We start from the raw sequence: 21,281 nt of genomic DNA, 5'->3' as shown, positions 1-21,281 counted from the left end.
TCGTGAAATGTAATTTCACTTTTGGAATCTCAAAAAAGATGTAAGCTGATAAGCCCCAAAGCTATGAGATTTCTTGCAAAAATGTGAAATCATCTTCTTCCGCACAGGAAACGTAAAAGCTTAGTCTCTGCTCTTTACTCCGCACGTGGGAGTGGTTCACAAACTAGCAAGTGTCAGGCTTTGGGGACCTTTTCGCTTGATATCTCTTTCAAAGGAAAAATGTTTGCGGGGTCTAGTACTCGGCCTGCAGGAAGCCCTCCAGGGATCTCCATCACCAAGTGTGTGGTTTCTCCGTCATCCCACTGGGTGATCGCCTCGCACGCTGGATAGAGAGGACCTGGGACACCAATGGCAATTCTGTGGAAATGACAGTGGGGGACTGCTGATGGAGGACGTAGAAGACGTCGATGCTTCATCTTGCTCTCTCTTGAACAACTCAGTGTGGGGGAATCCGGTTGCTGTGTTGTAAGGACATTCAGCACTGCCTGGCCGGCCATGTGAGTGAGCCGGCTCCTAAGTGGATCCTGTCCCCTGTCATCTTCAGATGACCGTAGTCCCAGCTGCCATCCCAACGGTAACCTCACTTGAGATCCCTAGCCACCAATGGACAATCCCCAAATGTCTTTTTTTATTAGATATTATTTTATTATTATTTTTTAAAAGAATTTTATTTGTTTATTTTACAGATAGAGAGAGTGAAAACGGGGGGAGGAGCAGAGGGAGGGGCCAAGCTGACTCCACACGCAGCACAGAATCTGACTGACACTGTGGCTCAGTGTCATGACCCTGAGATGATGGCCTGAGCTGAAATCAAGAGTTGGAGGCTTCACCGACTGAACCACCCAGGCACCCCAAGATTTTATTTTTTTTAAATAATCTCAGGGCGCCTGGTGGCTCAGTGGGGTAAGCCTCTGCTTTCGGCTCAGGTCATGATCTCAGGGTCCTGGAATCAAGTCCCACATCGGGCTCTCTGCTTGGCAGGGGTTCTGCTTCCCCCTCTCTCTCTGCCTGCCTCTCTGCCTACTTGTGATCTCTCTCTGTCAAATAAACAAATAAAATCTTTAAAAAATAAATAAATAAAATAAAATAATCTCTACACTCAGTGTGGGGCTTGAACTATCAATCCTGAGATCAAGAGTCGTGTGCTCTACCGATGAGGGCAGCCAGGCAGCCCTATCCCCAAATTTCTGACTAATAGAAACTGTGTGGGAAAATAAATGTTATTGCTTTTCCAAACTGTTAAATCTTAGAGGCTTTGTTACAAAGCTGTAGATAACTAATATGCCAAGTGATGAATATTAACCAGGAAATTAGAATTAATCATTAAGAATGGTCAGATAGGGCCCGAGATGAGGCAGGTGTTCAGACTATAAAGTGTTTCTGCAGTGCACAACTTTTGCTAGGATTTAGGAAATTAAGGGGAGGCAAGGAGCTTGAGTGTTGGGGAGGCTGGTTTGTAAGTCAGGCATGAGTTAGGATGGCACATGAATGAAGGAAGGTTGAGATAAGCCATGCGGTAGGGAGGGAGATGTTTGTTTTTAAAATTCCTACAACCTTACTAATGACAAGGGCTCCGAAGGTAGATCAGATCTGGGTAGTCAAGGACTGATCCTTGAAGAGTAAAAATATACATTCATCTGAAAAATGCAGACGTTGGACCTTGGGCTGTGGAGGTTGAATTCTTGTGAGACTGTCACTCATCACTTGCCTACTCGAGGTGGAGATCAACCTTGCATTCCTGAAGTGCTTGGAAAAGCATCGCAACTTCTTCAAGACAGAATTTCAGGTAACCACTAACTATTTGTAACTGTCATAGGTAATCGAAGTCTTAAGGGGTCGTGGCACCTAAAGTAGGATTTGCTGTAATCCTTCCTTAGAATATAGGAAAGAAGGGACATAACTATCTCAAGACCAGAGGCAAGGTCTATCCCTCGCAGACTCCCACTCACAGCAGTGTGGGCGGCTAGGTACCACAGAGAGCCCTCCTGCTGCACCATAACGAAATCTTGCTAATTCCAGTGAAGATGATTTTGTATAAAGCACTGCTGGGGGGCACCTGGGTGGCTCGGTGGGTTGAGCCTCTGTCTTTGGCTCGGGTCATGGTCTCGGGGTCCTGGGATCGAGCCCCACATCGGGCTCTCTGCTCAGCGGGGAGACTGCTTCCTCCTCTCTCTCTGGCCTATCTGACTACTTGTGGTCTCTGTCTGTCAAATAAATAAATAAAATCTTTAAAAAAAAAAAAAGCGCTGCTGGGTTTGTGAGAATGGGTGGGACCTCCACCAGTGAGCGGAGAGTGATGACGGGAAAGGACAGGCACGTGGTCCCAAGGGCAGATTCTTACCCTGCCCTGGGATGTGGAGCCTAAGCGTTGTGGGTACAACACGAGCTCACCCGTTAGGACAAAAGGAGGCAAAAGCGGCCCCAGGAATCACCTAACTCTCTGCAAATGCAAACACACATCTTCTTTGGAAGAGGCTTGGGGGAAAGGAAGGAGACGAGGAGACAGGATCAAGGAGCAACACCCAGGGAGCTTCAAGGCCATTGTCATATTCTGGTTCTTAGTTGCAGGGGTGGGTGGTGCTTATATTTACATGCATATGCAGCATTTTTATTTAGACCAAATATAGATACGCCGATAAATAAAGCAACACCATCTGCCTCCTTTACCTGTCCCCTACAAGCAAAAAACAGATTTAGGGGTTCAGATAGATGAGATCAGGTGGGGGAGTTGAGTTACCTGGTTCGAATTGTTTAGCTTTCCAGCTGTCCTGACTACTTCCACTTCAGAGACAAATAGGACCCGAGGGTCTGGGGAGGAGCAGGACGACTCTGACAGGCGTCCCTGGTTGAGGGAAAAGATCTTGAAAACTTTGGGGGCAGAATAAGTTTGTAGTTGTGAGATCCACTTAATTGGAAAAAAAAATCAAGCCTGGGGACGGAGGAACCCTGAATTAGTGATAAGGGGTAATATGCTGTGATTCCTTCCTCTGCCTCCACCTGCTGGATAGGACCCCCACCCCCACCCCAGTTTTCAGGAGAGGTGGTGCTTTTGGTTTATTCTGTTCTACGACAAAAGGTAGTAAGAAGCTTGTTTATTCTTCTGTACCTCATTATCCATTTAAATAAATGTTCTAATTGTATGATTTGGCTTCTTCATCTCTGAGTTCCGAGTGCTTTACACTTTTGAACTTGTCCTTTCTCATGGATGCCGCTGGAACACACTTCTGAGACCAAGATTTTTACATCATCTTTTTTGTCATCTTTCTATAAATTGCCCTTTCGGTCTCTTATGTTGCTAATGAAAATGCAAATGGCACAACCCCTACAGATTAGCGATATGTAGCACAATTACATCTTTATTTACCCTTTGACCCAACAATCACACTTCTAGGATTTTTTTCCCCCCATGGTTTAAAAAATTTAATTCTGATATAGTTAACATATATACACTTCTAGGAATTTACCCAAAGTGACAACTGGTAAAAATACCAAATGCAACAAAGATGCACAATGTCATTCATTGCAGCGTGACTTGTGATGGGAGATAATGGAATGAGAAATATTAATGTCCATCAACAGGAGACTGGTTGAACCAACTAGGTGCATCCACATAGTGGGGTGCTACCAAGCATTAAGGAGTGATGCGGCTCTCTCTGTACTGCTGGGGCATCACCTCTGGATACCCTAGGTCTCCGGATACATCACGTTTATGCAAACAAAGTACGCCCACCCCCTTTCCCCTTCACCTTGCTGTGGTGGGCTGATCACTCATCCTCAAAACAGACTAAGCAACTGCCTTCTCAGGGAAAAGCTTTCCTTTCAGTTCATTCTCAAGATGGATTAGGGGCCCCTCCCCCCTGCTATCAAAATACACTGTCTGCATCCTTGTCAGTGCACGCCCTGAATTGTCCCTCCATTATCTGTGTGTCTGTCCACTGGTCCATGCAGGTAACCCTTCGAGAATAGGGCTCTCAACTTGTTCATACCACCCCCAGCGATTGATATATCCTAGTTGAGTGAGGGAATGATTACATGGAGAACGTCAATCAAGGAGTTTGAACTTGAAGTGGGGTAGTGAGGACCCAGGAGAGGATTTTTTTAAAGGAAATTGATTTCAACTTTCTTTTGAAATATAACGAAGCACTGATCAGGACGAAGATACGAAGGTGTAAGTGCAGAGGAGAGAGTTGCCTGGTCTGTGGTCCATTTGGTGGAGGAGGGGGAGGGAGGTTTCTCAGATGAGGTGTTGCTGGAAGTGAGACTTGAGGATTCATTCATTCGTTCATTCATTCAAAACAGAATTTACCCAGCACATGCTATTTGATAGGTGCTGTGGTAGAGATCAAGGGTCTCAAGATAAACAGGTCTCTTAAGTGATCAGATAGTGGGGGTGGGGAAGGTATTCTAAGAGAGGAAATGACTGTGCATGCCCTGGGAGGCAAGAGAGTAAGGCCTTTGAGTGAGTAGCTAGTTAATCAGCCTAGAAGGATACTATGTGCAACATGTCTTATGTGAGCCCTGCCTGTCTTATGTGAGCCCTGCCTGTGGGGACAAATGCCTGCATCTCCCTCATTTTGAGGCCAAAAACTGGCGTGAAAATGGCAGCTATATTCCAGGTATACTTAGCTTGCCATGGAAAAGTTCCTGCTATGGGGAACTCCCAGAGTTTCAGAACTCTGTCTATGAGTTGTGGATAATCACCAGGGGGCAGTTTCTGAAATAGTCTTCTTTATGTGTGAAATAACGATGATCCCTGGAAAAGAGGGCATTTTGACTTTAACAGAATGTATGTTAATTTGGCTAAAGGCACGATGATATTAAGACCATTCATCTTTTTCTTTCAGGGGGACACTAGGAAATGGAAGGCAGACAGAGGGTGAGGTAGCCTTAGAAATTCACATCAAGAGCATATGTATCAGTGATTTGAGTGGAAAGAGGTCAAAACCCTCAAATTCATGTTCCCATTTAAAATACAGTAGACAGGGGTTCAAGTCCCCCTGTAGGGCTCCCTGCTTAGCAGGGAGTCTGCTTCTCCCTCTGCCTCTTCCCCCGCTTCATGCTCTCTCTCTCTCTCTTTTGCTCTCTGTCTCAAATAAATAAATAAAATCTTAAAAAAAATAAAATAGAGTAGGCAGTCCTTGGTTTGTGTGGTAGTGCAAGACCATTAGGACAATTGTGCAAGCAGACACTTCCCATAACCAATGGGCGAAATTACGATTCTTTGGTGAACTTCGAAAATTTTTGTCAAAACATCAAACACTATGTCTGTTATAAATGTATAGGGAAGTGAAAAAAAAATTAAGACTGATATATATTTAGTATCATCCACTTTAGAACATTTAAAATGTTGATAATTAAAATGTTTTTATTTCTTTGTAAAAAAACCTATCAAGAACACTTTGTCCAGAGCTTGCCTTCTGTGACTCTTTCCTCTATAGACCTCGACGCTGGTCGACCTCCTTTCCTAAGTTTGAATCAGCCTCTTACATTTTATTCTTCGTACTTCAATGGGAAATATCCCTCAGAGTCCTTTAATGTGATATATTTTTAAATTTTTTTAATTTTTAATTTTTTAAAGATTTTATTTATTTATTTGACAGACAGAGATCACAAGTAGGCAGAGAAGCAGGCACAGAGTGGGGGAAGCAGGCTCCCTGCTGAGCAGAGAGCCTGATGCGGGGCTCGATCCCAGGACCCTAGGATCATGACCTGAGCCGAAGGCAGAGGCTTTAACCCACTGAGCCACCCAGGCGCCCCCTTTAATGTGATTTTATTTATCAATTTACTTATTATTAATTTAGCCCACATACCTTCTTCTAGGACATCTTCATGTTTTGTGTCGCAACCACTGTCTGCACTTAGTGGCTGACTTTACCTTTACGGATCCTCTGGCTGCCTCTTCATAGTCTGTAGGACGAGGCAGTGTCCACAGTCCTGAGGTTGGCTGTTTCTTTCTGACACCACTCACCTTAATTTTAAGTATTCAATCAATTAATTAATTATTTCTTAAAGATTTTATTTCTTTTTGAGAGAGAGAGAGAGAGAGAGAGACAGTGAGTGAGAGAGAGCATGAATGAGGGGAGAGGCAGAGTGGGAGGGAGAAGCAGACTCTCCACTGAGCCGTTAGCCCAGTTTGGGACTGGATCCCAGGATGCTGTGATCATGACCTGAGCCAAAGGTAGATGCTTAACTGACTGAGCCACCCAGGCGCCCCTGTTTTTTTGTTTGTTTAAGATTTATGTATTTATTTGAAAGACAGAGAAAGAGAGGTTGGGGCTGAGGGGCAGAGGGAAGAGAGAAACTCCTTAAGCGGACTCCCTACTGAGCCCGGAGCCCGACAGAAGGCTTGATTCCAGGACCCTGAGATTATGACCCGAAACTGAAATCGAAAGTCGGACGCCTAACCGACTGAACCACCCAGGCGCCCCTCACTTACATTTATTTGATTAGAAATTTCGTTCTAGGGGCGCCTGGATGGCTCAGTGGGTTAAGCCTCTGCCTTCAGCTCAGGTCATGATCCCAGGGTCCTGGGATTGAGCCCCACATCGGGCTCTCTGCTCTGTGGAGAGCCTACTTTCTCCTCTCCCTCTGCCTGCCTCTTGGCTTACTTGTGATCTCTCCCTGTCAAATAAATAAATAAAATCTTAAAAAAAAAAAAAAAAAGAAATTTACTTCCAGCCTTGTTAATTTTCATTTCTTTGCTGTCCTTTCACTCTGATGCTTTTGATTATCCCCTTTTGTGCCCACTTTCTGGCTGCGTGTGAACGGATTAACCGATCACTGACAGATGGGGAAGAAGCAGCGTGACTGTTCCCTGATCACGGGATGCATCTGCTATTACGGAGTGATTAGGGGGCTGCGAGGCCAGCGCCACTTGGTACTCAATCAGCTTCTCGCAGTTAACATACTTCAGTAACTGCTGTTTGCACCAGGTTGTGGCACGACTCATGTCATTTAACTAAACCATTGCAACAAAGTCATGCCTAATGGAACCTTGCGAAGTGTGGGGCTACCTGTATACGGGGACAATATCTGGATGGGCTTTATTTCTTAATTTCTAATAATGAAACAACCATACAATAAAGCCACCAACATATTAGCATCCTAATATAAACTTTTAAGTTTATTTACAACAAAGCTATTCTTACCGATTGAGTTAATCCTTCACACAATTTCTCTCCAGACTTTTTCCTTCTTTGGGCCCAAAAGGATCCCAATAGTGTTTGCCTTCCTGTATTCTTAATTTCAAAAACAGGTGAGACTTACAGATGGGATCTTGAATTCCACATTCAGCTTTATGTTAATTTATCCCCCAACGTATTTGCTGCCAGTCATGGCCTTATAGTTAAAATCTTAGTTTGGACTCAGTCTTTCAAACAGAGCTAGGGTTCTCAGTCTTTGTGTTCCTTCTCCCAGGGCCTGGGAGAGTCTCTTTGTAAACCCCCGTCAGGAGCAGGACATGCAGACTCCAGAGACAGATGCTGGGACCACCCTGCAGGAGGGCGGTCTGATGCCGGCTGCCCGGCCCGGGCTGCTCCACTCCCTTTGGTGGGAACTGAAGCTCTGCCTCCCACTCTTGGTGATGCTTAGGGTGTGTGTTGTGAATTCAGCATGTGTCTGGCTCCTTCCTTGCTGTGTGGAAGGATGGTAATGTGGTGCAGCCCAGGGGTCATGCAAGGCTGAGAGCAGTGAGCCTTCAGGCAGATGCTCTGGTGTTGTTTTCCCCTTGAAATGCAGAACTTTGAGCAGCAGTCACATTTTAAAAGAAAAGAAGAAAAGAATGGGAAAAGGCAAAACAAAACACCTAGTGTTAGATTGTCTTGTTGCAAGAATGTTGATGATAAAAGGAAAAAAAAATTTTTTTTTAAGGTGAATTTCATTATGGAACTTGCTGCCATTAACTTGTGAGCTGCATGACTTTGTCTTGGGTGTTTTTGCCCCCCCTTGCAGAGCAGAGCAGTCCTTCCAACGTCCAGTCTTGAGGGCACATGTTTCTCTTGCTTCTCTGCCTTCTGACTGGTGCATCCTGGGGCCTAAAACTGGGCAGTTTGGCTCTGATTCTCAAAAATTTTTCCTAATTATTACCAACATGTAAAAATCTACTCCTTTCACTTGGTATGCAAAGATTTAAGTCAGAAATGTCATAGCCAAACAAACAGACAAAAAACACCCCCCCCAACTACATTTGAACTCATTTAAATTTTGGCTGCCATTGCATTTCCTGGCTTTTTGGCAACCCCTGTGGGACATATTTGAGGCAGTAACAGCATGCTCTGTGCAAGGTCATAGGTGAATATGTGGGGCTTCAGAAATTTCCTGAAGTTTCCAGAAATTTCCTGAGTTACTAGCTGTGTATGTGAACAAAACTGAGAGCTGGCATTTTAGCAAGAATTATAATCCAAATAGACCACAATATTATGATAAATATTTTAAAAATCTCTAAATAGACTCCAGCAAGAGAAAGAAAAAGGATAATGGACTAGTGCTTGTGCGAAAGGGAGAATGAACCAGGCTGCTCTCCTCACGGGATCCCCCCAGGCAGTGAGTAGGACGCAAGGCCAACAGTGCATTCTTTACAGCAGATACTGGCGAGAAGCTTTGAGAAGCTCTTCCATGACTACTTTTTTTCACGAGGCACATTTTCCATCTTGATGAAGAGAACAAAGGCCAAAGACATGGAGATACAATTACGGGGCCTTACAATTCAGGCTGAGGATGACCTTCCTCCAGGAACTCACAACTTGAAGTCACTGTTCTGCTAGAGGCAAAAGGCAGACTTACTTTGACAACAGCCAGACCTCCAGGATCTGATAAATCTTTTGTAACATATGAAAATCCCTTTAGAAGCTTCCTTTATCTCTCCCCTCTCCCCAACTTTAACGTATATAATCAATTTCCTCGCAAACCCAGCGCAGCTCTTTTCTGCCCAAGGGTCTTGTCCCCGGGCTTTAATAAAAACACCTTTTTGCACTGAGAATGTCTCAAGAATTCTTTCTTGATAGTTCCCTCCTGGCCCCCCTCACATCTTATAATTTTAAATGTTGGAATAAGTATTCAGTGTAAGCTAGGAGTTAAAATACGGAGTCCGAATTATTTAAACTTTTCTTAACAGGGCCCTGTCTTTGGTATATCTTAAGAAACAATTGGTACATTAGTTTTGTGTTGTTTTTTAAGAAAGGCAGAATTCGGGGCACCTGAGTGGCTCAGTCAGTTAAGGGCCAGACTCCAGATTTTGGCTCAGGTTGTGATCTCAGGGTCCTGGAACTGAGCCCTGCATCAGGCTCTGTGCTCTGCGGGGAGTCTGCTGGAGATTTTCTCCCTCTCTTTTCTTCCTCTGCTCCTCCTCTAGCTCACATGCTCACTCGCTCTCTCTCAAATAAATAAAGAAATCTTTAAAGAAAAGAAAGGCGGACTGCCACACGCAGCACTTTATTTGGATGTGTCTGGGTCTCGCTCGGAAGCTAGACTACCCTGCCTTCTCCTCCTGATGGACTTTGAGAGTAAACCTGCTTCAAGGTTCTAGCAGGAGAACACAACTACTCGTATGCCCTTGACCAAAGAAGATCTTCCTTTGTCGGGAAAGGTTGTCCTCTTGGACAGAGGGCCAAGCTTTGGGCGGGACGCACATGGCCTAGTGAGGGAGGAAGGGAACCCTTGCCTGGCCAGCCAGATCAGCTGAGTGCACATGAGCAATCCATGGGGTGACAGGTGTTGCAGCCTGACCACCCTCACTTCTGGCACATCAAGTTTTATCGATGGAACCGTAATGAGAATAATTTCTTTATACTTGGTATAATTGGAGATGACTTAGTTCTAAAAACGTATTTGTATATATTTTTAAAGATTTTATTTATTTATTTGACAGAGAAATCACAAGTAGGCAGAGAGGCAGGCGGGGGGGGGGGAGCAGGCTCCCTGCTGAGCAGAGAGCCCAATGTAGGACTCGATCCCAGGACTCTGAGGTCATGACCTGAGCTGAAGGCAGAGGCTTAACCCACTGAGCCACCCAGGCACCCCACGACTTATTTATATTTGACACCAGTGAACATAAGCAATACAAAACAAAAAAGAAATGGTCAGAAATCCACACATCAAATACAGACCTTATTTTTTAGCTCCTCATTACTGCCTTGTTAACTCACCACTATAAATCTAAGCTCATATATCCACAGTTTAAGAGTAGATTCTAGGACATCTGGCTACAGTGTTGGCTTGGCCACAAATTCTGTGATTTTAACCAAGATGCTCAATCTTTGTGTTTCTCCATTAATAATGCTCTATCTTTATCGATTCCTTAGTTGTTCTAGCCGCCCCCAACCCCGACACTCATGGCCCATAGATCAAAAGTCGCACATCTATGACTGAGCCAACCAGGCACTCCGTCTGCCTCTACCCCATTCCAACAGTCACAGTGTAGCTCGCGGCCACCATATTGGACAGTGCAAAACATAAAGCATTTCCATCACTGCAGGAAGTTGGTGGACAGTGTGGGGCCTGCACACAGCTTTGCCCTCGAGGATACCTGAATTCTGGGGTTGAACAAAGCCTCAGGGAGTCTGGTTTCTTTCCACCCCTCAACTATTTTTTTCCATTGTGTTGGTTCCTTCTCAGTCCAACAAAGTGGTCTTAGCAGCTCTAACCTCACATCATGACAAGCTGAAGTTTAGCACGAAAAAGAACCTTCCCCTGAGAGCTCCTGTAAAATTGCTGGTCTCTTGCTGATTGGACACTGGGGACAGGTGGAATCCCCTGATTGGCTTAGGGCTAGTCATGTGCTCTAGCCCTGGACCCTGGATCATCAGTGAAACCCAGAGGAGTGGAAAACCGAAAGCAAGCAGACAAATGAGCAGGTGCATCAGTTTTGACAAACACAAGCAGATACGAAATCTTAAAACACGTTTTTATAAAGTACCAAACTATAAGCTACAAACAATAACCAAAACCATCAAAAGTGAAATTAGAGGTGCAAGAATTAAAAAAAAAAAAAAAAAAAGATAGGCAAAGATTAGTCGCACAGACAAGAGAAAACAGGTACACAACGTAGTGGCTCAACAGTTGTATACATTACTTGGTGTTCACCATGACGAGGGCAGTCACCATCTGTCACCACATCCCGTAGTTACAGTATTATTGACTATATACCTCATGCTGTAGTCTTCATCTTTGTGACTTAGTTATTTTATAACTACAAGTTTGCTCCTCTTAATCCCCATTCACTTATTTTGCCCATCTCCTTCCCTCTCCCCTCTGATAGGCTCCCATTTTATTTCGTTTTGTTATTTAGGCTCTACATATAAGTGAAATCATATGGTATTTGTCTTTCTCTGTCTGACTTATATGACTTAGCATGATGCCTTTTAGATTAATCCACGTCTCAAATGGCAAGGTCTCATTCTTCTTTATGGCCGAGTAATACTTCATTGTATATGTTTACCACATCTTCTTTATCCATTCATCTATCGATGGACACCTGGGTTGCTTCCATATCTTGGCTATTGTTGCAATAAACATAAAGGTGCATATGTCTTTTCAGATTGGTGTTTTTGTTTTCTTTGGGTAAATACCTGGTAATGGAATTATGGGGTTGTATGGTATTTCTATTTTTAATTTTTGAGACTCCTCTACACTGCTTTCCATGGTGCTTGCACCAAGTTTCATTCCCACCAACGATGCATGAGGGTCTCCTTTTTCCACATCCTCACCAACACTTGTGATTTCTTGTCTTTTTGATACTAGCCATTCTGATAGGTATGAGGTGGTATCTGATTGTGGTTTTGATTTTCATTTCCCTGGAGTGTCATTTTAGATAAAAGGTACAATCTACAAGGAAGATGTAATGGTTAAAAAACTGTATAAGCCCAAATACGTCAACTTAAAACATAAAAAAACAACTTCTACTAGAAATACAAAAGCAGATTGACAAATATTCACGTGCCATAGAAATTAACATACCTCTCACAGTCTTTGACAGATTAAGTTGATGAAGTAGAGTTAAGAGCAGTGACATATTTTGAGAGTTGAATTAATAGATATAAATTATTTATAATACAGAGAACTGACCTTTTTTTTTAAGTGTTCTTTGAAGGTATATGATAATTATGTACTTGAACAGTAAGAATTATAAATCTATTTTACAAAGGAATTGCACAGCTTACCTTCTCTTACTATTATCTAACAAAATTAGAAATGAATAGCAAAAGTGTGAACGATAACAAAGAATTCTCAAATGCTCCAGAATTAAAAGTGTACATAAAACCCAAAACACCACCCTTAAGGACTCTCGTGTTTAATAGTATTTTTAGCTCATTCTTTTGTTCTCAAGAAACAGAGACTCATGCAATTCTTCTCCAAAAAAAGGGGCATATTGCTAAGTGACATGAACTAGAACAGGAGAAGAAATGCCATCCGAGTGGAATCCAGTTCTCTGCTTCTCTCTGTTAAGGGCGATCTATGTCTCCCCCTCTTCTTTCCTCCTGCCCCTGCTCCCAACCCCTGACACAAATTCAGAAAACGTTCAGAAAAGAGTAGTCAGGTTAATGTTAATATCTCATGTGTTGTATTTCTTATCTCAGAAACACCTACCTCTGCTCTCAGAGTTTTGTGTGTTACTTGGTTAGGGTAAGTCAGCATCCCTGTGGCCAGAAAACACCAAAGCAGGAACAAAATGGAGTCTGTGCTGGCAAGGATGAGCCTGACTCCAGACAGTGGAGAACTTGCAATGTGACAGAGCAGGAGCCAGACCTCTCCGCAGCCCCCGGCCTGTCACCGCCGCACCCAGAGAAACAGTCACATTATTCTGTTCTCACTTCCATAGCAGGGAGCTATTCATGCCCGTTATAGATGATTGGATTGTAAAAATAAGGGTTAATTTTTAAAGACATAGCCTGAGGGGCACCTGGGTGGCTCAGTTGTTAAGTGTCTGCCCTCGGCTCAGGTCATGATTCCAGGGTCCTGGGATGGAGCCCCGCATTGGGGTCCCTGCTCGGTGGAAAGCTGCTTCTCCCTCTCCTGCTCCCCTGCTTGTGTTCTATGTCTCGCTCTGTCAAATAAATAAATAAACAAAACCTTAAAAAAAAAAAAGACAAAGCCCGAGGTATCTTGAAAATAACCGTCCAGATTGTCATATTCCCTTTAATGTCAAGTAAACAAGGTATTACTCTGTTTTGTAAGGCTGAATGTGGAAAGTAGAAGTTAAAAATAACTTCTATGGTGAAACTTACTAGTGTTTTTACCTCTTTTCCTGTTGTGATATAAAAATCTTGCAAACCGCTGTTCTAAATAGCACCTCACGGAGCCAATAGAGGTCTGAGGTCTATTTCATGAGCTATGTATACCTATGCATCCACCACTCGTCATGGAAAGAATGAAGAAACAGGCTGCTGTGTCCTCCTGCTCGCTCATTCCAATGACAACATTTGCCACTTGGTGGCAGTGATCGGTTTAGTCCAGACTGAGGAGTCAGTCACAAACACCTGTGATTTATCTTCTCAATCTGAGAAAGCTAATGTTATAAATATGTGGGGTCCACTCATGTGAATTACACATGCACTAAACTGACCAGAGTAACGGGCTTCCTTACAAAATTGAATCATGTAGGTGAACAGGTGAAATCCAATCAAAGTAATCCTTCACAATAAGGAAGTAGTAGATCTTAGATTAAAGGATCACTTTTTAATTTTTTTTTTTTATTTTTTAAAAAAGATTTTATTTATTTATTTGACAGACAGAGATCACAAGTAGGCAGAGAGGCAGGCAGAGAGTGGGGGGAGGCAAGCTCCCTGCTGAGCAGAGAGCCCGATGCAGGGCTCCATCCCAGGACCCCGGGACCATGACCTGAGCCAAAGGCGAGGCTTTAACCCACTGAGCCACCCAGGCAGCCCTAAAGGATCACTTTTTTGAATATATATTTTTTTCAAATCAGTATCTATTATGGCCAGTTCTGCTTAGAAAGTATCTCAGCAAATGTTTTTCGAGGTGTATGGGCAGCTTCTGGGGAGTGACAGATTTGGATGTTTGAGAGCTCAGGCTCATGGAGGATAGCTTTAGGGAGACCCATCTGGCGGCAAGGATCCTGGCTGGAGAGGTATTGCAGTTCGGCAGAGGAGGAGGTCTGAAGGTGGAGTGAGGTGGCAGGCAGATTTGGTAGAAGAACATGGATTTGGGAATTATTAGGTTACAGAGATAAACTTTGGTAATTTACTTGTAAAGGTAGATAGGGATCTGGAAAAAAACAAAACAAAACAAAACAAAACAAACCTAATATCTCCCCTGCTTTGGCTCAGTTGGTATTAATAACCGAGCTAGGCATTTGGAGGGCATTAACATATCTCATGTTCTGGATGAGCTCTAGCTGCTTACAGAATATAAAATCAACATAAAGTATTAGAATTAAGTGAAGGAAGTGGCGCCTGGCTGTCTCAGTCAGTGGAGCTTGCAACTTTTGATCTTGGGGTTGTGAGTTCAAGCTCCACCTTGGGGGTAGAGATTGCTTAAGAAAAATAAAATCTTAAAAAGAAAAAAAAAGAGGTGAGGGAAAAAGAGTCTAACCCAGTGGACCGTTGGTAGGGGATATGATGGTCTTTCAAAGATGCTCATGTGAATCTGTCATTTTAACTGGCAAAGGAACTTCACTGATTAAGTTAAATATTTTAAAATTGGGAGATTATTTTGGATATCCTGGTGGGCCCAATGCAATCACAAGGGTCCTTAGAAGAGGGAGAGAGGAAGGTCAGATAAGGAGAAGGAACTGTACGGAAGGAGACAATGGAAGCAGAGGTTGGAGTGATGTGGGGTGATGGGCCAAAGAATTCAGTAGCTTCTAGAAGCTGGAAGAACCAAGGAAATGGTTCTCTCTTCGAGTGTCTAGAAGGAATATTGCTCGGCCAACCCATTTTGAACTTTTGCCTGCCTGAACTGTAAAGTAATGGATCTGTGATGCTTTAAGTCACCAAGTGTATGGTATTTGTTACAAGAACAATGGAAAACGAATATACCCACTTTCGGTATTTCTTTACTTCTTCCATCTTTCCCTCACTTTCAACAAATATTTATGGAGTGCCTAGTCTGTGCTAAGCATTGTGAGATATATCAATGAACAAGATATGTACCCTAACTTCTAGGGATTTATAGCGTGGAGGGAATTATAATCATAGAAGTACTCCAACTTACAACACAATGAATTTCTGGACCTGTAGAGGTTGAAAATCTCTCAGTAACTCCTTCCTTTTAGAAGAATCTTTGTTCTACAATGCTTCTGATTTATGCTATACCGACCTAGTTACTAGTAATAGCTTGAAAATTCAACAGATAATATATACTGACAACTTTATTGCAGGTATATATTGTAAAGTATTTCCAGCACCTACCCCATTATCCGTGTTTCCAATTCTTTCACCATCCAAGTCTTTGTGAAAATCTCTTTTTCTTCTGCCATGATTCATCTTTATGGGTACTGGAGTATCTGCTGATCTTTGGCACGCACAGTCCAGAAGATCCAGGGAAGCTGAACTTGTCTGGACTGGATCAAGGTACACAGTCACATCTGGAAATGTGGTGATGGGGGAAGAGTGCTGAGCAGAACTCTGCCATATGTGGTTGGGAGGGATACTTTGGGAGAAGCCCTTGTGGGTGAGAGATGAGACCCATACTTGCCAAAGGCCTGCTTCTCTAACAAGTCACAGTCTGGCCTGGGGCTCATATGTTGTAGCTGGGTCTTGGCCTCCCCTCAAGAACCTTGGCTCAATCCTGTTCTTATACCAGGTGATGGAAAAGGGGTTGAGACGTAGCCTCGTGTCCTGGACCTGTTATTATTAATTCAGAATTGCTTCAGAGATGGTAAAACTAACAGTATCACAGATTCCATAGAATCTGTCAGCAGGTGCTCTTAAAAAAAAAAAAAAAATCCAGGCTAAAATACCCCAAGTATTATCTCATTTACTGGCATAGGGAATGGCTGTTTTGAACATTGGAATTCCTAGGCACAGGGGTATCTTAAGCTGATAAAAGAACTCATTAGGTGAGACCAATAAGGGGGTCTTTGCTTAGTGAGAGAAAGACCCCAAAGTTGTCAGGTTGGAACAGTTGATCCTCCTCATTAAGCCCCTGCGGGATGGAGGCTATTGAGAGAGAGAGGAGAAAACCCAAGTTTTATCTTCCTAGTCTTTAATTCTGGAAAATAGAATTAATTTGTCCAACATGACTGGACCCTAATGTGCCAGACATTGTACTTTGTGGTTTTGAGTTAAAAAAAAAAAAGGTAGTCCCTAACTTTGAGAATCCTACATCTCTTAACAAAGAGATTTTCTGTGTAGAAAAAAGACAGACTGTTAGGAAAGTACATTATTTTCAGAACGTTTTTTATGCAAGGAGGCAGGGATCTTTCAGAAAAACTCAGTCCACATTCCTTGGCTTGCCTGGTGAAGCGAGCCAGGCTAACCTTCAAGTTATATTTCTCATTACTTACTCCTTCACATAAATGTTTATCTCTATCAGTGGTTTTCAACCTTATCAGCTACAATGCTTCTTTTTTCTTGAGAAAATGTATATTAAAATGCTCTGTTTACTATCTTTTTTAAAAATTTATTTATTTGACAGAGATCACAGAGAGAGAGAGAGAGAAAGAGACAGAGGAGGAAGCAGACTCCCCGCTGAGCAGAGAGCCCCAGGTGGGGCTCAATCCCAGGACACTGGGATTATGACCTAAGCTGAAGGCAGAGGCTTAACCCACTGAGCCACCCAGATGCCCCCCCACCCCATTTACTATCTTGAAATGAAATTCATAAATAATTTAACCTAATTATACATAAGCTTAGAAAGAGCAAATATCATGCAATACGGTAATTTGGCTAAGTGCACGAACTTGCCTGGGTTCGATTCCAGGGTCTGCTGTCTGCTAACCGTGAGAACTCAGGCAAATGACTTGATTTCTCTATGCCTCAGTTTCCTCATTTTTGAAATGGGGGTATTAGCCACTGCTTCAAGGAGTTATATATAATAAGTCTGGCACACCCTCTATTAACTCTTAATGTCCTAAATGAATTATAAGGGCAACTTATAATAAAATGATATGCATTTTAAGATACATTCTTTTATTTATTTTTATTTTTTATTTTTTAATTTATGACAGAGATAGCGAGAGAGGGAACAAAGCATAGGGGAGCTGGAGAGGGAGAAGCAGGCTCCCCGCTCATCAGGAAGACTGATATGGGGCTTGATCCCAGGATCATGACCTGAGCTGAAGGCAGACACTTAACGACTGAGCCACCCAGGCTCCCTTGCTTATTTATATTTAGAGAGAGAGAGAGAGAGAGAGCTTGAGCAGATGACATGCAGAGGGAGAGGGAGAGAGTCTCAGCGAGTAGCCCAATGTGGGGCTCGATTTCACAACCCTGAGATCATGACCCAAGCTGAAACTGAGTCGGAGGCTTAACTGACTGAGCTACCCACATGCCCCAAATAATATGTATTTTAATATATAAATGCTCAGACATGACCACACTAGAAAAAAAAAAAAAATCAAACAGACCCTTGGTCCAACAAATAAGGTACCAGTGTTAATTTAAGCTAAATAAGATAGTATTCAACTATTTTTTTCAACTAAAAATCTGGCTTTGGAAGTCATGCTGAGCTAACCATATTCATATACATGCTAAATGATTGGGAATTTAACAGTTATCAATGCAGATCAATCCCAGACTGATTCTATAAGTAAGGCTGCTAGTGAGGGCTTCCTGTGCTTTTCTGAGATGGTGAGCAGTTCTTCGCAAACTTCAAATAAAACACATTTACAAATAAATTTGGAAGTAACAATAGTAGCATTCCTAGATATGTCAGTGGTACTAAAGCCAGGTAAAAAAATATACTTTGTTTCTAGGCTCGGGTGGCTTAAACTGACATACGATTCACAGTTAGAAGTTGTCTGAAATTTTGTGTGACACACGATGATTCTTTGTGATGAGGGTTGCCTTTTGTTTTGAGGGTTGTCAAATTTACCTGTCATGAAATTGACCCCCAGTCAACTAAATGTGGAGCCACTCAATCATTGTGACAATTAAAAGCCTCTACAAAATCCAAAATACTCCTTAAGAGGCCTCAGTGAGGGCCACCGAGCTAGTCATCACCCTGCTCATGTCCTGAACCTTCATTCACTATGGGGATTGTCATCCCCTGTCCCCTCTCCCTCTCATTATTGTCACCTGTGCTCCAAGGATCAGCACCTACACTGTCTTCTCTGGGAAGTTAGTTCAAGTGGATCCAACCAGAGATTTTCCCTTCTATCTCTGACCTCTCCTACTCCTCTTGGGTAATGTCCTCTTCACGCTGCCTCCGGTTCTCCTTATCTCCTTGGGTCACTGACCCCTCCTTCTCTACTAGCTCCACAGTCCTCACATTCTAGCACATTGTCTAGCCCAGCATAACCCAAGAAACACATTCTACAAATACACTGAATAATACATAAGCAGGTAAGGGTTTTGATATCTGAATGGTGGAAACGGTGAAAACGTATTTTGGGAAGAAATTAGAGATGATGTTGTGTGTGTTGGAGACCATGCACCTTTCAAAAAAAAATCTTGAGTTGATATATTTTCGCATGGAACACTGAAATCTTCACCTTGCTGATTTGCAGTGGCTGAGGCTCAGAAAACTATTTGAGTTATTTGTTTACATGTTTTACCAACATAGTCCGCAAGCGGTAACACAGCTCCATGTTATGTGTTCAGAGTGTGAACTTGAAGTGGTTTGCCTTCTTTTGGGGCAGGGCTTGTTTTGGCTGAAGGGATTCAACAAGTTCATATTCATTAAGGTTCACTAGCGAAACTTAAAGACTATTCTCTCCCAGAAATATTTGACAGGGCAAGAGGAGGAAATGCCTTCCAAAAATGGCGGGGGGGCAGTGAGGGAGTAAAATTATAATTTTGGCATTTCAGTCATCAGCGAATGAGTCAGAGGTGTTTTATGGATAGTGTTAGAGGGACTCTGTAGCTTTCCTGAAGATGGCTTATGTTCTTGGATTTTAGAGTATAAAATTATGGCCCTCAGAAGTAAAATATATCTAAGTATCAGTTAGGCCTATGGCCATTTACTGAAGGCTTTGCTGATTCGTGGGGATAGAAATCTCAGAAAGGACCCATCCCTGCTTTCAAAGAGCTGACTGTCCAGTTCGGAGCCAAATGTATACACGGACGGCCGCATGCTCTGCAGAGCCCGGGTCAAAGTGGAAATGTGGGCTCCTTGCTCACTGATGATGAAGAATTTCAAAAGGGTGACGTCAGAACATTAAACCAAGCATGTGGGGCCCTTCTAAGGACAGGGATTTGAGAAGGTACATGTCATGTGTGCTTATAAACATCATATAATATGGTAAGTGTGATTTGTGGGCTGAATCTTGAAGGACGGGCAGCTGGGAGGGCCGGGGTGACTTGGGCCGGAGCAGCCGAGGCAAGAGCAGCTCCCCTGCTGTAACCCCTGTCCACTGACTGGAGGCTTCTCCCTTAGCTCTCTGGTTTGCCTTCCTTGGGATTCTGGCCTTGCTTCCCTTTTAAAAAGATTTTATTTATTTGAGAGAAAGAGAGAACAAGAGGAGAGGAGCAGAAGAGGAAGAAGCTGGCTCCCTGCTCAGCAGGGAGCCCAATGTGGGACTTGATCCCCGGACCCTGGAATCATGACCTGAGCCGAAGGCAGACACTTAACTGACTGAGCCACCCAGGTGCTCCTTCTTCTCTGGATTTCTATGTACTGTCTTCATGCGCTTTATCAATTTCAGACACTAACTATTGACCTCAGGGAATAAGAGAGGGTGGTATAGCTTGCTGGATAGCTGTCTTGTCTCCATTCTCTTCCCATCACAATCAAACCTCCGTTTTTAGTGCTTCTGTCAGTTATTCGAGTGATTTTTTAAAAAAAATTTATTTTTTAAGGATTTTATGTATTAATTTAACAGAGAGAGAGAGAGAGAGAGAACACAGGGGAATAGCACAGAGGAAGAAGCAGGCTCCCCACTAAGCAGGGAGCCTAATGTGGGGCTCAATCCCAGGACCCTGGGATCATGACCTGAGCCAAAGGCAGATGCTTAACCCACTGAGCCACCCAGGTGCCCCTCCTCTCTCATTCTTAATTTATAATTTAGTTCAGAATCACCCAACTATTGCCTGTGGGCCAGATGTGTCTTGCTTCCTGTTTTTTTGCGCAGCTCATAAGTTATAAGATCGTCTTTTTACATTTTAAAATGGGTGAAGAAAAAAATCAAAGGAAGAAGAATATTCTGGAACACAAGAAAATTATATACAATTCAAATTCTAATAGTCCAAAATAAAATTTTATTGGAACATAGCCATGTCCATTCATTTCTGTATTGTATGAATGCTTTCACACTACAACAGCATAGTCGAATAGTTGGATTGTGACTATTTACTATTTAAATATTTACTATTTGGCCCTTTTCAGAAAAAGTTTGCTGACTCCTGGTTTAGTTGGTTAGAATAAAAAACCCAAGTACTGTGACCCTGTGTGACCTACCATAACTATGGATGATCTGCCTTCTTTTACCTTTCTGACCCTTCTTTTCAGTTCCAGCTGGATATACCACCTTACTCTTCCTCTAGTGCAGAAGAGTCTCTGGAGGCCTCAGGACATTTGCACTTGCTATTCCCTCTCCCTGTCATGCTCTTTCCTCAGGCATCAGCTGGCTCACTCATTTCCTTGAGACCATTTCTCAGAGGTCATCTTCTCTGTTAGTCCTTCCCTGGCTACCTTATCTCATTTTTAGTGTAATTTATTTTCTTGACTCTCTATATTTATCTTCCTTTTTATTTTCCTCCTAAGCACTTATTACTATTGAACACATCATCACTTATCTTGCTTAGAGATCCTCCATCCTGATTGGGGCAGGGCAGAGTTTTCCCTATTGCTCATTCACCGCTATACCCCCAGGTCCAGAACGGTGCCCCAACGTTTGCACTGAGTGAGTGAATACAGAAGTCTAGGGTGAACTTGAGGTCCTGCAGAACCTCACTCACTTGCCTTCTAACTCTCAATGTTACGTAGAAGGTATCTGGAACCTTCAGTCCCTTGTGTCTGTGGAAATGACTTGTTTTCTGTATTGAGGAGATGCTAGTATTTTCTCTTGCCTTTGGAATGTGGGACTTTTACAATACCTTAAAATTCTTCATCCTGAGCATTCAGTGAGAACTTTTAATCCAAATACTCATGGACTTCTATTATGGGAAATCTTATGTTATTGCTTTGATGAGATCTATGAATACTATTTCTTGAAAGACTTACTT

Source organism: Lontra canadensis, unplaced genomic scaffold (assembly GCF_010015895.1).
Source record: "Lontra canadensis isolate GAN:19392208 unplaced genomic scaffold, GSC_riverotter_1.0 scaffold92, whole genome shotgun sequence".
Classification (NCBI taxonomy): Eukaryota; Metazoa; Chordata; class Mammalia; order Carnivora; family Mustelidae; genus Lontra; species Lontra canadensis.
The sequence above is the reverse complement of the archived record's forward strand: the minus strand, read 5'-3'. Positions refer to the sequence as shown.